This window comes from Aythya ferina (genome assembly GCF_964211825.1).
Source record: "Aythya ferina genome assembly, chromosome: 1".
Classification (NCBI taxonomy): domain Eukaryota; kingdom Metazoa; phylum Chordata; class Aves; order Anseriformes; family Anatidae; genus Aythya; species Aythya ferina.
In genome coordinates this window covers 108,647,035-108,663,373 of record NC_140296.1, presented here as the reverse complement: position 1 = coordinate 108,663,373, position 16,339 = coordinate 108,647,035, and the positions used below count along the sequence as shown (strand labels likewise).

The 16,339-nt window shown below is 33.9% G+C and overlaps 1 protein-coding gene and 1 long non-coding RNA gene across 4 annotated transcripts in view; both read right to left on the bottom strand.

Moving 5' to 3' along the window:
- CADM2 (cell adhesion molecule 2) overlaps positions 1 to 16,339 on the bottom strand; it is a 679,737-nt gene that overhangs the window by 540,146 nt on the left and 123,252 nt on the right. The gene's annotated exons all lie outside the window — the stretch shown is intronic.
- Positions 431 to 16,339, bottom strand: part of LOC311441124 — a 97,405-nt gene continuing 81,496 nt past the window's right edge. Inside the window, exons 2-3 of the long non-coding RNA XR_014695806.1 lie at positions 14,809 to 14,879; positions 431 to 1,235 (exon numbers count right to left, since the gene is read on the bottom strand). This is a non-coding gene — a long non-coding RNA (uncharacterized lncRNA). The remainder of the gene's footprint in view (positions 1,236 to 14,808; positions 14,880 to 16,339) is intronic.

The following is a 16,339-nucleotide window of genomic DNA, read 5'->3' as shown; positions in this document are numbered from 1 at the left end:
TTAAATAAAAACATAATTTTCAATGAAAATTGAGAGAAGGAATCCCAGAAGTCAAAACACAAACACATGAAAACAAACGTTCCAAAGCTGAGGAACAGATATTGATAGTTACACAAAAAAGACCAATAAACTATATAAAACACAAATCATTCTGATTTAAAGCCAAGATTAAGGGTAAAAGAATAAACAAATATTCTACTTAAAATTAGGCAAATGTGTAGTAGCAATTCCAGCTTTAGAGATACAACATTATTTTGAAGCATGTTGTAAAAATCAAACTGACCCAAGTAATGTAGTCTCCCATTAAGTATATTTGTAAAGCAGAAAAAAACACCATGAAACTCTGCAGACCAGTCACAGTTTACTTCTTATAATATCAGAGTGAAATACAAACAGCACATAGGTTGATGAAGTAGCAAACACGGTAATACAAAATTTTTCCATAATTGTTATCTTCCAAAATTTTTTATAGCATTTTTACCTCTACAAAGGAAGCCACCGAGAAAGAAGGAACAGAAACACAATAAAAAACTGCTGAATTGTTTCTACCAAATTAAATAGTCCAGAATAAATCAGGAAACCTGACCTACCAAAAATGGATAATCCTTGTAGTAGCATCACTAATAAAAATTCCTCATATGTGGAATTTTTCTTTTATGGTTTACAACCTTCTCAGTTTAAATCCAATTTTTGGTGTAAAAAATCTCTCTTGATACTACGTGCAATCTTGTATTTTTATTTTGCTTGTCTTCCATCTCTTTGTATTATTAAAAAAAAAAAAAAAACTGAGGTAGCTTTATTTATATACCAAGTCACATGTTTATTCTTCTACATCAGAAGATGACTAAAACTAATGAATATCAGTTTAGAAACCTGTAATTCAACATAGAAATTCTAATTTATTCTCAGCTACAGCAATCACCAGTGCTTTTGTTATGATGAACACCCCTGACTCTAGGCTAATAAAATTATTATCAATTAATAACTTAATATTTTGAAAATATTAGAAACAGAATGAAAAATGTTCATTATTTGTATTATTTTATTGCACATTTTATTTGTTTTTATGTGAAAACAAAAAATTCTTCAACATGTTACAATGGCATCTGTTCTGATTGCCTTCCTGTGTATCACTTGGTTTACGCAAAGTCTTGTGCTCCTATGTTCTTGCACAAAGTCTTGAAAATTCTAATTTTCTGTGCAAGTCCAAACTTTAAATGATGAATACCCAAGCACTACAAAAAATGAACATAAAATTTAAAATTCCCAGCATAATGACATTACTGTAAAATTACAGTACGTTAAAATTTCAGAAGATTACATAATAAAATTCATAAATTATTAATATACTAATTGTTGTAACTATGATTCCAGAGGCAAGGTACTAGAAGTTGTGGAACTACTGAAGGATCTACTGACTGATATAGCCAGGTGTGAAGAAAATTCAAATGAATCCTAATGCTTCCCAAAGAATAAACTGTATGAACTACTGTAACTGAAATATAGGTTTATTGTATTGCCTTTGTTTCCTTGCAGTAAAATCAAACAAACAATGTGGAACTGTTTGTATTGTAAGGGACCACATACCTCACTACCCAATAAACATTTTACTTTGATCATAACTATTGCCCGCAGCTTATCCTTTGTATATCACCATTGAAGTTATCACAAAAAGTTAATTTTCTTATTAAATATTTCAGAGATTTCTCTACACCAAAAGATAAGCTTCATCTAAGTACATTTCCAGAGTAGATCTCCATATTTGTTCAAGTCTTTATAACATGCAAGTTCTGATCTAAGCCTAAAGCACTAAGGCAATCAATGCTGATGAATGACTAGAAATGGCTTCTTTATTCCACTCCTCACTGAATAGAAAGTTTCCATTATCTTCCTCAACATCTTCACTCTATCAATTTGACAGGGGCATGCAGTTCTACACTCCACTGCCTTCACTCTAGAACTGTATACAGCTTTTCTATCTTTTTCTAATATAAAAGAAAAATGATAAACGATACAGTCTAGTGAAAACTTCTTGTCTTCCCTTGTGTCATCTTTTTTTTTTTTTCTCTCTCTTTTAATTGTTCTATATTTTATTAAAATGCATATTAGGATAAATACCCAGTGTCAGTCAAAATATATATGCATAGAATACAAAAGCTTGTTTGGACAAGCAGAAAAACAAATCATTACAGCACAATAAATGGTAATCTAGTTAAGTCTGGGTGTAATGCACCTGCAACAAAATTTATAACATCTTATCTTTTTTGACTTATCATTGTACCTGCAAAATATTTCTCTTACAGAGAAACATTCTTGATCATTCATTGCTCAAAGATAATTGGAAGAAAATGACAAATACAAAAATGTTCATTCAACTAAGCAGGGTTTTATCAAGCTTTTGACAGTAAGACAACATAATGTTAATTGTAAAAGCAAAGTATTACAAACATCCATGAAAGCACTGACAACAGTATTAAAAAAGGAGCTCCCTTTCCTCACCCACACCATTTCTGCAGAACCAATTCTCCCCTGCAGTGTGGTGTTTCCTCCTTCTTAAGATGATCACTGATTTCTATAACAAAAAACCTGTTGCTGCAGGGACCCAAGCTACCAATGGTGGTCTTTTTAACCCTAGTTTACTCCTTACTGGCCCATTTTATTTCCAGCTTTTGGTCTTTAACAGAGGCATAATGTTCATTGCAGAGTACTGATGAGCTTTCACATTGTCTGTCAACCCTTTTAAACTTTTTGCCTTATAATAAGCAAATGTGTAAGAGACCCCTGCGGACTTAAGTTCCCAACATCAAATTTTGTGCAAAATTAAAAATAAGATTTTTTAAAAACATTCTGTATTTGTGATAACTAACATATTTGAATAACATATCTTGGTATTAAGAAATCTTCTGAAGTTCTGAAGATCATCAAGTTCCAGGGGAGCACAGGATGTGGATCCCCTTCAGCAATCACTGTGCAGCAGAAAAGGAAGGATGAAGGCAAGAGCTTCACCAAACACCATACTGAAAAACAGAGCTAAGAATTTTTCTTAACACCCACTCCACCACCACTTCCTCTCCATTCCCCCTTCCCACCCCAGGAGTCACCAGCCCCACAACCACAGGGCAGCTTCCATGGGACCTGGCACTCTGGAAAACAGACCGCAGCATCACCACATGCTCATTGCCTGCCATGGCTACCACATCCTCAGCCTCCCAGTCTCTCTCTCTTACCTCCTCTACCCTTACTTTTGCAAACGAGAGGCTTCTGTAAGTAATTACTCCAGGCTGAGCTATGGAAAAAGGAAGAAGGCTATGCTAACTAGCTGCAAGCCAAGACAGCAGAGATTAGGCCCATGATGATCAAAATTAATAGGTGGCAATAAAACGTACTTTTAGAATTACGATACTACAGTGTTATTCTAGCAGTGTCCATTGCATTCTTAAGTGGTCAATAAAAGACTTTTTTATATTAAGATTATACCCCTAACTGTGGACTAAATTTACATCAACTTCTCTATAAAAAGCTAAAAAAAAAAAAAAAAAAAAAAAAAAAAGTAGCATAAACATCTTCCTCTTGTTTTATGCTCTGTCAACCCATTTTGCAAGCAAGGTACTGGTTCTCTGACAGAAAATTGAGTTTAGAACATTTTCCATAGAAATCCAACTGAAATCCAACTGAAAGCTTACATGAGCATGTTCAAGAACTCAAAAAACTTAGGCTTTAGGTATCATAAATGTTTTTACAAGTGGAAGATTATTTTGGAACTTGGATTATATATACTGAACTACCTAATCTGATAAACAACCAACAGATTCTGCAAAATAACTGCTTTCTCCCATAGATTCAGTTTGATACCTAGTTCATCTTTAACAAAGCCTCAGATAACGGGAAGCAAAAGCATTCATAAACATTACATCTCCGCAGCCTTATTTTATCTATGTGGCACACTCATTTTAATCCACATTACACGCTCACTTTAAACTTGTACGTTTGGGTGATTTGTGTTCATTTGTTTTTAACCAGTAATGCCTAATACCTGAAGTACTGCATACATACTGGCAACTTAAAGTATTCCCTCACACAAGAATAACAAGCCTGAAAAACTCAGAAGTAAAAAAAATAAAAATAAAAATAAGATATCCTCATGTCTATGCCATAAGTTATTTATCATATTTTTACAAAGAAATAGGTTAAATTTAAGTTTATTTTTGATGTCATCACATTTAAAAAAGGTGTTCAGTATATCTGTTTTACCTTTGTCACCAAGTAAAGGTCTTATTAGGTATAATTACTTCCTCAAAAACTAACAGCATCTAAATTGATTTTGATTAAAAAATATAACAGCTTCTAACTACAGTTTGGACTCAGAAAAGAAACAAAAAATAACACTCTTCCTTGTATAACAAAAAATCACCAAGACTTGAAAGTAATCATTTTTTTCCTCCATAGAAAATTGTTTGCTAATGGGGCTTCTCAAGGTGGCTAGTATTTGCTTAATTATACCATTTTGTTTTCATCTTTGAGCTTTATTCTTGAGCACCATCATCCAACAGCAGGTTATGATGAAAAGCTGTTTCAGTGCCCCCGTGTGCAGATCACATCCTCTTATTGAGCTCCCTGCCCTTTCCTACCTGTCCTTCCTCCCTCCCATCTTCAAATAAGAAGTAAAGCTTGATCTTTTCCTTGATCTTTCTGTAAAAAGCAATCTATAATATTGACCTCTAAGAGGCTGCTAGCAATTAGATTTCCCAAGCGGCTACAAGAGTGAAACCAATGTTAGCTGATTCACAAATTGTAACAATTCCAGGGGCTTTTCTGAATAACCCTTCTTCACCGGGCACAGACACAGAAACGGGCTGGCTAAGCAGGACAGCCAGCAGTACTGGTCTCCACATCACCCTCCCCACAGCTCAGGCTACTGCCCTCTGCCTTGAAAGCTGTCAGCACATTCTGGAGGCACCCTCAGCTCCTTCAGACACTGCCCCTCAGCCAAAATTCCTACTGTTCATCAAAGCCCGATGCATCTCCAATGTCAGCTGTCTCCAACAGACACATGGTGATGGGAAGGTGCCCTTTTTGTCTCTCATACAGATGAAAATGACAAAGAGGTTTCTTAGCTGTGGACTGCTAAAAAGGACCACTGATACATGGGTCTGAAACAAACACCCAGCAGAAGAAAATAAGTGAAAACGCCCTGTACACCTGTAAAGAGATCACTTTCATTACTCAATAAAAGCATTAACTATGCTTTAGAAAGATTGCTCTCAGCTGCTTTATTAAGTTTTACTGGAAATTCTTACTTTTATTCATATAACTTTGTCTTTATGAACAAGTATTTATAATGTAGCATATATCTTAGGAGCGTAAAAATATCTTTCAGTAGCCAGCACAGTTAAACACTTCTTGAGAAGTTTATCACTTGAAAATTAATTTCCCTACATGCCCAAACTTTGCTATTCTTTAATAAATTAATCCAGAAGAACATTGTTCAACTGGGGTTTGTTTTCACATCTTCAAATTTCAAATATCAGTGCTGTGGCCTGACCACCACCGATCTTCAGATGAATCCTTTTGTTTTGTGCTTCATTATTTTATGAAGCGTTTTGCCAACAATTTTATCTCCTAAATATTCTCACAAAGCCTATTCAGGAACCAAAGTCAGCAGACCATAGATTGTCCCACTTTCTTTTCCATCTGTGGACAGAACCACAGGTCATTCATATATAATGACCTTGATACTAAAGGACTCCCCAGGCAACCAGACTCTAAAGACAGGAGATCCCCCTGACTTACAAAATAACTTTATTTCAGATAACTAGGGAAAACACAGTGAAATATTTGCAGCCCTTGGCATTGAAGTCCTTTTGTGGACATTGCAAATAATGCAACATCTGTTAGAATAAAATAGCACCAATTAATTTTTAAAACTAAATTTGTTCTGAAGTCACTGGGAGGTCTCTACCATATATTCATATAAAATTTTAATTCCAGATTAATGTGTCAAACTATTTGTATATATGTTGAAAGAACAGACCTGTAAGCAAATTCAGCAGTCACTGTTTCCTACACAGCCTCCATGGGTGCAGCATGTAGAAGTGACCTATAGCAGGAAGCCAGCTGGGAATTGTGTTTTCAGCTTTTTAAGAAACTGAGAAGTCCATTCATGCAGTGGACAGCAATTCTTTAACGCAGTGGGCTGGAAGCACAACTGCTGAATTTCACAATTTTCAAGTTACAAAGGAAAGTCAGAGCTTTTTTCTTCAATCTTTTCAATAGAGCATTTGCAAAACTATCCTACTTCCCTCTCCTTCTCCTTTACTTAAAAGGAGGAAAAGAAAAAAAAAAAAAAGCTGCTATGGTAGCTGCTAGTGCAAATATAGAACACCAGATTAGGTGTGGAAAAGAAAATAAAAGGCACCTTTCAAAAACTATGCTTCATATAATTCTTGATATATATGCAGGTATGATGCACACGTGCTCAAAACTGGAAAGAAAAAGAAGAAAAAGAAAACCTCACAACAGAAAGTCTTTGTATTGTTGAAGGACATACAAAATTTGACAGTTATGTGAATCAAGACCATCAGTTTCGCTGACATTTCCATAACTGGTGGGATTACCTAAGTAAGAAAGTTGTTTGAGATCTTCTAGTGAGAACTAGCAGAGATACATCTGGATCAGAATATAGGAGTATGGAAACATATAGGAAATGATCATATGACATTTAAGAATGAATTTCATCAAATTATACAAACAATATACGATGCCTTACTAACACTTAAGTTTAATCATAAAAATATTCCAATTTAAAGAAACAGCTGAGAAATCTCTCTGTCTTTCATTACCAACTATTCTGTGTTGCCTTATGGAAAACACTCGGTGCTTGCATTATGCTAGTTACAGAATAACTAGTGCAAAACAGATTACACCAGCATAAGAGAATCTTCTGAAAGAGTTTGCTATGGCATGGAAAGCATTGGCCTCATTTTGACATTTTTATTCAGAGAATAGATCTTAATTTAAAAGAAAATGAAGGCATGAAAAAGGTAACATTTCTCTCTGAGATGTCAAGCAAAATGAATGCACAGCATGATCTTGTGTTGCCAATGTTGTTAGAGATCATCACTTTATAGAGCCAGAAATGTGGCACTGTTACTGTTAGCCTACACTAATAAGTTTGGTATTACTCAAAGTTCTCCATAATGTTCAGGGGGAAAAAAAAAAAAAAATTAGTCTATTGAAACCATAGAGCTCAACCAGAAAAAAAAAAATTGATAGTAACAAAAGCAGAATACTAGTTTATCTGACTTATCTGACGGTGGAAAACCTGTGGCCTAAGTAGTGAATGAAAGGATAAAAGAGTAAGCCGTTCTGCACACCATGAATTTGGCATTTTAACCTAAATGTAAACTGAAAAAAAATATATATATATCCACACTGGCATCAATAAAAGCAGGATTAAAATTAGGAAGAAATTCCATCCTTCTTGACATTCTGCCAGCTTTTGGGATTTGAGGAATAAATGTTTTGTCATTGTCCCTTTTGTCCTAATGCAGATTTAAAAAAAAAAAAAAAAAAAAAAAGTTTTCAAAGCACTTAAAGCTTCTATTGATTTCTGCTATTTTCTGAAAATGATCTGGAATTTGACACCAGCATTTTTGCCTTTTTTTGGATTCTCCTTGGTTTCTTTCCTCACTTTTTTTCCCTTTCATTCCTTGAATATGTTTCAGGAAAGGATTTTAATTTAGCTAGACATGACATTCTTTTGCAACACTGTAGTTACTCTATGAGGGAAAAAAACAAACAAAAAAAAAAAAAAAACACTAAAATCAGTGACTAAGGGCATACAAAGATGAATTCTGGCACAGCTAGCTGGAATGATTGAAAAATTTCTGCACCAGATGCTCATTACTGACTCTTTTTGGTCATTTCAGCACAAAGTTATTTAGATTTGATAGAAGCCTCACAGTGATTTGACCAACAGCTTTTAAACAATCCATTAATTCAGCTGCAAAAGTTTCAATCACTAATAAGGTGGCAACCATTTTAAATAACTACAGTTACTGCTGGAGAAATCATTAGTCTGTAGCCTATAACTGTCTGATATTGGTAAGTGTGCACCTTGGCTTTTGGTGAGTAGTAAAATCCATGTGCTGAAGTTTTGATATTCTAGCACAATGACTGCAAATAAATTGATGCAAAAATACAAGGTGCATTTTCTATTCTTAATTCTCTTTCCCTATTTGTTAGCAATTTCTCTTATTTTACCTTAAAGGGAACAAAATTATTCACTAGAAGCACTAGTAATAGAAGTTTTAGCTCATTTTGAGTAACTTCTTCCATCAGAAAGACTTCCAAACAGAACTTTTCTTATATAAAAGATCAAAACCATAAAAGGATCACATCTAAATCCACAAGTAATAGGAGACACCGTTCAAATCAAACCCTTAATTGAAAAGTGTCTTTTTTTCTTGTTGCAGCTTAAACATTTTTTTCAAATACTGAAAATAATAAGAAATAAACTAATAAGAAATATAATGGCTGTTGCCATTGGAACAAGCGAGTTAAAATGACTTTCAGCTTCTTAATTACTTAGTGTTAACATGATAACACCTTTGACACTTTGGCACTACTTTATCCATGAAATAAGTGCAATATTTCACAGCTTTATTCTTCTCTAAGTATCTTCTGCCTTCAAATAATACTAAAATTGCTTAACATAGGATCAAAGTTTCAATTACTTTTCCCTGTTGTCCAATTAAGATACAAAACACTCAAGAAAATAAAGCAAATGTACAGAAAAGGAGAAATGAAAAGTAATACGTGCAGTGAGAATGATGAGGAATAAATATTAGATAGAGAACTGTTACAAAGCCTGAAGGTGATGAAGTAGAAAGAAGCAAACCAGAAAGCTAGAAAAGAACAGGTCAGAATTTCAAGAGAGAGAAAAAAAAAAAAAAAAAAAAAAAAAAAAAAAGACAGTAAAAGTAGAAAATAGCTTCAGTCAAATATATTTGAGAGTATGGGCCCTGGATTAAGAAGCTATATCACACAGGCAAAAAAAAGTGCATATTGCTGCAAGTGCAGTCATTTCATTTTGAAGACAAAAAAGAAACAGTAAATGTCTAATGAAAAGTAATGAAATAGTCTATAACTATCATAATCTGCTTTACAAGAATAGATTTGGAGGGGTAATACTCAAGTAGAAGAGCACAAACACACTCCAACCAGTAAGATTTGTGTGTATGCGAAGTATAGGTATACAAAACAATAGCAATCTGGATCTACACAGGGTCATTCTTTTAGCTTCTTGCATGCATCTCCCATAAAAAAAAAAATAAATATATAAACATTTAGAAGTTCCCTGTGCTGAACCCAGTTCAGTAGATGCATCCAACTGTATGTCAGTGCTTTTATTCAGCCAGACTGAGTTCAAAACAATTTGCCTGAATATATTCACAATCAAAGGGTAACATTTCATTAATAAACCATACACAATGATATCAAAAAGAGCATTGGTTTTCATTCTGTTTAATGGGCTATAATAGAGACCACATTCATGTTTGAAACCTGTTATTACTTTCCTAAAATAGCAGTAAGTGAAATGATCCCATTCATTCAGCTTGTTTAGTGGATAGAAAATACGAGTAAAACCACCTGGCACAACAAAAGAAGAAAAAAAAGGTACACAAAGCTGTATCAGAAAAGAAGTCTGAACCTTAGCCAGGCTTGTGACACATAAATAACGTAGGCTTCTCATTGTTCATAATATTGGACAGTAATTTTAATTTTCGTCCTTTCCAGGAATCTACATAATCTTAAACTGTAGTTCAAATAAAAACCCAAATAAATCATTGATTGGATGATGAATTAAAGCTTATCTCATTGATTGTAGTTTTATAGACATGCTTACTAGACAGGCTTTAACTAGGTACTTAGGATAAGACACTATCTAACTGCCTGTTAGACTGCCTGTTAGATAGCTGCTGGCAGAGATTATGAATAAGAAATCGCGAACCTGGATGACACTCGCCCAAAAAAATTAAATTCTTTACAGTTTTCTAATTTTAGCTCATGTTTGCAAGCCTGCAATAAATAAATCTAGTGTATATAATTGCAAACCGTATGGAAAAGTCTGAAATATATTACAGTTCAAAATATATTTAAGAACTATTCAAACATTAAAAAGCTAAGAGATATTTGTGCTTTTCTTCTCTAGATGAAAGCTCTAAAATACAGAAAAAAAAGAGTCTGGTGTGAGGAACTTGGGGAGAAACAATAGCTCACTAACGAAATTGGGACCTAACTAGCACAGTTCTGTAAATCATCCAATTTTGCTTTGTGCTCGTCTCCATTAAAAAAAAAAAAAAAAGAACAACTGGCCCACTGGCCCTACTGACAACTTCATAAATGAGTAGCTTACATCCCATCCTAATTACTGTATTGTACAAGGTGGACTAGAGTTTATCTCCAAGAAAGACCAGCAACTTCAATTTCACAATGTTCTGTGGCAGCTCAATTGCTCAGCTACCTTTCCTAAGCTGATGCAGGTAGAAAGTTATCTTGTCTCTTCTGAAAGATGCATATTTTATGATGCTTATATATATATATATATATATATATATATATATATTCCTTCAATACCAAACCAGGAGTTTTCATTTCAACACACTGCTTTATTTGCCAGTGAGTACCATCTCAGTGAGCTTACATTCCCTCCCTGTCTTTCTTCTCCTTATCATCATCCTTATTATCATCTTACTCCTGCACAACCCTGTATCTTGCAAGCTGAATGAAGGACAATATATTTTATTTAGATTGTAAGTCACATAGCTTATTTTCTGTGCTATAAGTAATAAAACAAAAACATAACAAGATGTTCAATTAAATTGCACATCATAGACAAGGTATGCCGTGCCCTGGAACAGCTTCCACTCACTGCACAGAAATATGCTGTAGACATGACAAATCTTTGCAAAGTTTTTCTTAGTAATTACTCTGCTTAATGCAGGCTGTCATTACATGGTAGCTTTGATATGGAAAAATACTTAGTGTCATACGCCTTGTGAAAAGCTGCCAGCAGTAAATACAAATGCCTTAAGCAGAGCTATCTTAACTGTACCTTGTATGCCCTCCTCTTTGAACCCAAGCCCTGCACACTGCTTGCCTCAACCTGGCCTGCTGGGCCAGCAAGCTTCAGCTCACCCATGCCACTGGCCAGAATCATCCTGCAGGGTAGCTGAGGCTACAGAGGGTGCTGGGCCCTGCACACCATGTAGGTGGAAGCCACCTTGCACCCTGCCCAAGGCCAGGCAGATCACCCATGGCTGAAGTTGCACCCTGTGCCCCTGCAGTGGGAGCTCCCGGCTCTGACCCAGCTGTTTTATTTTCAGTGTTATAAGTGTACCTTATCATCACTTTAAACTACAATACAGACATTATAAAGGATTTATTTACCCTGGGAATAAAAGGTATGTTAACAAAAAGCCTTCAATTTAATTGAGGAATGCCTGTGCATCTGAATAAAAAGAGAAAAACAAAAACCTTCAAGAGGACAAAATAAGTAATAGGTATCAAAAGACTAGATTATTCATTCCTTTAGTTTATTCTACTTCCACCCAGAATAAACCAAGGTACAGTCACAGTGCCCAAAAGACTACTAAATTCAAATTTCATACCAAACTGGTGCATCTACTGAAGTATTAAAGTTTTTCACAAGCAAAAGAAAATCCTTTACAAAGCTATAGCCTAAGCACACCTTTTTCATTAGACATTGTCCTGACTGCTCGAATTGTTGTGGTACTTCAAAAAACGTGTAGCTTTCCTGTACGTTGATTCTGCAGCTGCGGGGGAGTCAGCATGAATGCAGTGCCTCAGGTTGTTGATAGGAAGTGCAATGTCTACTTTTGTGTCAGCTGAATATTAAACATGTTTATTATATTTGGGAAGATGCTTCTGTTTTCAAAAGTTATTTTTGGAGTTAGGCAGTTTATGGTTCAATTAACACTGCGAGACAGTCTCATACAGCTGGGGGAGGAGGGAGAGAAGGAAAAGCAGAATGGGAGGATGGCTATGCTCTAATTTATTCTTACAGAACTGAAGCTACAATCAGTTGTAACTATAAACTATTAAAAACTGCATATCAAGTTTTATTTTAAACGAGAGGAAAAATCAACCTGGCAACAAAAACAGAAGTTTACTTTTTTTTTTTTTTTTTTTTTTTTTAAACAGTGCAACATAATTTCTCTGACATTTACAAAAGCTAGTGGTTTTGGTTACCATTGTAGTTAGAAACACAAACCTACACAAAGAAAGATATTGAAGAATAATGTCAGCATGTAAACAAAGCAGGTGTAATTAATCAAGATGTCAGAAGATGACATTCCTGCAGAAATTTTTAAAGGCATCTATAATTTTAAAATACAGCTTGTTCTTCTGTACAACATTTTGTATTTAGAAAACATACTGTACCCCTCTAGACATTTAGTAGAGTTACTTAATTGGATAGCAATGCAAATGGCATCGGTATTTTCTAACTGATTTGTTTGTAACACTATTAAAGTGTCTAAATTAAATTTTCATTTCCCTTTGCTTTGCTTTTAAACTTCATTAAATGCAACTCAGATTATTTCTACAGAACATATAAGAACAAAATCTATTCTAGGTTCAAGAGATGTATGTCACCGATATTTTGTGACTTCTAATATTGTCAGAGGTTTCACTAATAATGAATGTTGCCATAAAAATTCCAGAGTTTGGAAAGATTGATTCTGTTTCAGAAAATACTGACAGAAGAAGGAACTGTCTTCACATTACATATTAATATTCATTTTCCTGTACTACTTTTTTCAAATCTAAGTTTCCAAACAGAATCCAACCTAATATTTAAATGTATGACCTTAAGATTTCCTCTTGTGAATCAACTATAGTTATACAAAAGGTACATGCAACTATGAATAATTCCCAACAACAGAACTGACACAAGAGAACAGACAATAAAATGACGTTCAGTTACCTCATTTGGTAGATCTACATACACAGATAGATGGAAATTATTATGAAATACCTCTGAAGTCTGCAAACGACACTGACATTTGAATCACATTTGGTTCAAAGACTAGTCTATACATTGTAACTATTATCTAAGAAATCACTACATGAAGATAATTCGACACTGAATAATTTCATATGGGGTGAATTACTGACCCTACCTCATTTGAAAGCAAGATTTCAATTTCCGTCAGTGAGGCTTATCACTTTATTCTCTGTATTTCAATTTAAATAAATAGTATCAAATTTGATAGAACAAATTTTGTGAAAACCAGGTTTTCAAAATGAGAGAAAAATAGTTTCTTGTTTTCAAAAGACATCCGAACTTCAAGCGTTTTTCATTAGTTCCTTGGAAGCCAGTTTGCTATATCAGAATATAAAACCAGAGATACCTGAATACACAGAATATTTTTCTAAGCCTCCCCCCATCTTTTCTAGAGATTGTTAGTTACCATTTCAATCAGAAGTATAATAGGCTAATTGCAGAATAAAACTTTGACAAACAATCCTATAGGCAAAATAGAATGCCATAGTAAAATGGCTGCCAGGCATCCTGAATCAACATCGTTCACCGTGTTTTAATACACATCTTCTGCCACAAGTGTCTGAATGCATAAGTACTAGATATCCCTGCACTCACATATTCTTCTTCACACATGCTGTGCACCAAATGGCACTATTTAGCAACCTTTTATACAAACATGTTTTTTTTTTTCCCCCCCATAACATTTTCCTAGTTTAAATACACTCTCAAAATCCTCATTTCCTAGAAATAGGCTATGTCCATGTCCTATGAATGTTACTGCATAAGTAGTTTGGATATATGAACACTGAATAAAAGCACATTTCTTAGTTTAACCGTATACAACAGAAGAGTTACAGCATGTAGAGCTTCCAGGAGAACCTAAGAGAACAACATCTAACACATACTTTATGCATTTCCTTCCTTCTACAAATGAACCATTATACATATTAAAACAGACATTTGACAAGCCAGGCATCCATGTTCACAACCCACTGTAATTTTCAAAAAAAGAGATCACTCAGTTAATACCATAGGCTTTTAACATTAATTTCACAAACTATTTTAATTATCTTTTAAATAAACTACAATTTACGCAAAGTCATAACTGAGGTATTTTTTGCTGATTTTTCTGATCATACACACAGTGGTTGATAAAGACCAATATATCTCAATCATGTTGTTCAAAGTATTTCAGAAAAATCTATTTCCAGTTATAACAGACATATGGAAGATGTAAATAATGACTAAGGATAATATTACTGTTATACCAGAAACAATTTTTTTTTCCTAACTTCTACAGAACCAACACAACCCCAAAACATAATGTTGGCCATTAACAAAATTCAAAACATACTACATATAATTTATAAATATAGTAGCCATGCACAATATTTCTCAAGACACAGGATTATAGTTTACTTTCATGTACTCTTTTTTCTTTCAAAAACTACACATCTACAAAGACCTCAAAGTTAGAAATTGTACCCTAAATATATAATTTCAATGTCAGAAGGACAAAACAGTCAGAAAAGTCTATGAAAAACCAGTAATGCCTATCATCCAAGCATCTCCATATCAAATATTTTTTCAAATGTTACAAATTCTTAGATGTTGTTAATATAGGAACCAATTACAACACTGATTAAAACACCACTACACAAGTTGTTACCAATTATTCACTTTTGCTTATGTGCTCGTTTAAAAAACAAACAAACAAAAATGAATATTTTTTCACTTACCCACAATGTATTACAGAAAAGCATTAAGCATACTTGGCAACCAGGAATTCTGTTAACCTTCAGTTACTCACCTAGGAAACAGAAGAAAACACGTAAGTACTCTTTTGTATGGGGAGGAAGAATACAGCATTAATTTTTAATGTATGGAATAACCTACATTTTGAACATCTCTGAAATAAAGTATTTTATCTTTTAAACCAAGTTAAATGAAAGGAGCAGGAAGTATTTTATGTAGGGAGATGGACCACAAAACAACAGTTAGGTAGAAATTGCATATTTGTTGTGTAACATCCAACCAGTTTACTCATCTGTAGCGCTAATACAATACTGTTCTGTTACCACAAGAGGAGTCTCAAAATCTTCTGAAACTATACTGGATATAGAACCAGTGTTCCAAATACACTGCCTGAAGCAACATTTTAGCAGAGCACTGTTATAAAACTAATTAACTTTTGTAACTGCCATAATAGCTTTCAAGGTTTCCCAAGAAGCCTGGTGGGAGATCCAACATTTTGCCCAATAAAGTTAGATAACTTTTTTGAACTGGCATATTTATATATAAATATTTTAAGCTTATTTTCTGTTCAATAGAACAGTGAAGATAATATCTTTTAAGTAATGCCAAACATATAATCAATACTATGTTCTTCCAGAGGTTTAATGCATTCAGCATTTATTACTGAGTAGTGTGTGTGAATGGAAACCAATGATGAATATCAGAAAAAAAGGTTTCTTCATCAATGTATATGCACATTTGTATATGTATAAACCACATTTGTTTGGGGAAAAAGGCTCAGATTTCATGTTTTAAATAAATAGAAACAATAAAAACAATGGAAATGCATCATTGATAAAGGAAGCTTATATTTTCCTGCAATATATTAAATAAAAAATTGCAATATCTCTAGGAAAGGTTAAGTTCTTTCAAATTTGGGAGGTTTTACTGATGAATTAAACTACAAAGGATGTAATAAAATATAAGACACTAGAAACTGAACATAAATGAAGGAAAATTGACTAGTCTACATGAGCAGAGAAAATTTACAAGAAACATCATTTTTCTGTAGCACCTTTAAAATGGTACAAATATCCATATAAACAATGTTCTTGACATGAGATTTGTTTTTAATGCTGGAATAGAAAGTACTTTGAATTCCTCAGGCTTTTGCGTACTGCTAATATTCTTCTTCTACTAAGATTATTTTGTAAATTTTGTGTATTTTTCACTGCCCAGCCAATGTATAATAATTGCAAGCAAAGTTCTCCAAAAATGTAACTCAAAAAAAAAAAAAAAAAAAAAAAAGCATCTCAGCTATATAGCCTCAAGTGTGCCACTAGTGTCACACTTCTACATCTCAGTACATGGATGGCCACTGATCCACATTGCTGATGTAAATCACACTTTAGTACCAGACTAGATCCAGACTGCTTAAGTGAGAATTTGGTGCAAAGTAGAAGTAGGATATGCAAAGTACTTTGCACAGTCAACAAGAACTCAGGACACTTCTAATAGCATGCAAAGAACTACTAA